This window comes from Salmo salar, chromosome 07, assembly GCF_965601325.2.
Source record: "Salmo salar chromosome 07, fSalSal1, whole genome shotgun sequence".
Classification (NCBI taxonomy): domain Eukaryota; kingdom Metazoa; phylum Chordata; class Actinopteri; order Salmoniformes; family Salmonidae; genus Salmo; species Salmo salar.
In genome coordinates this window covers 45,862,397-45,863,287 of record NC_138297.1, presented here as the reverse complement: position 1 = coordinate 45,863,287, position 891 = coordinate 45,862,397, and positions in this window count along the sequence as shown.

The following is an 891-nucleotide window of genomic DNA, read 5'->3' as shown; positions in this document are numbered from 1 at the left end:
AAATATAGCTTGTCTAAAAAAGTAGTCTCTTTGCACAACTTACCCTGGGTATGGGGTAAGTTAAGCCACCTACACATTTCTGTGCTGAATTAAATATTACCACTACCTTTTTAAAAACATGTGTATCTTTATTTCCCAAACACAATTCAGTACAATCACATCTTTTTTTTAATCATTTAAACATCTTTTAACACAGACTTAACACCTAACAAACACGTTGTACTTTGTTAAACACTTTTAACATAGGCCAGGCCCTGTTGTTACCTCATATCCCCAGCAATAATGCCTAGCATTTAAGCCTGGGAAGAAAACACTTACATTTGCTCAACTTGCCATTGGCTCAACCATTGTCTCAACTTACCCCATGGTCATTGGCTCAACTTAGCCCAAGGCAAACATCTTCACTATATTAGCCCACACAGCTACAAGGATGCACTTTCATGCTAGGTTTAGGATCTCATGTTGAAGGTTATTGAGACCCCAACTGACGTAAAGAACAATCTTAAAATTATCTACATATGTTGGTTTAGACACAAGCATCATGAAACCTCAAACACAAATTAATTTGATTTGGTGAAAATCACATATATATATTTTTTACCTAACTAGCTTACCACTTTTTCCATGTGGTTTCTTCCTTCAGACTCCATGAAATGGTGGCCTCTTCTGAAATATTTGGTCAAATTATTCATTTTGTGTATAAACAAAGATCAATTTACCGCTTTGGCTCAACTTATCCCACTCTCCCCTACTTATTCTGCACAGTTTCCATAATGATGAGGCACCACAATAGGATTTTAATAGTTACAGTATATATAAACACAGAAGGTCACATCATAAAAACCGTTATGTTATTAAGATAAGGGCCTTAATGAAATAACAACAATAAAG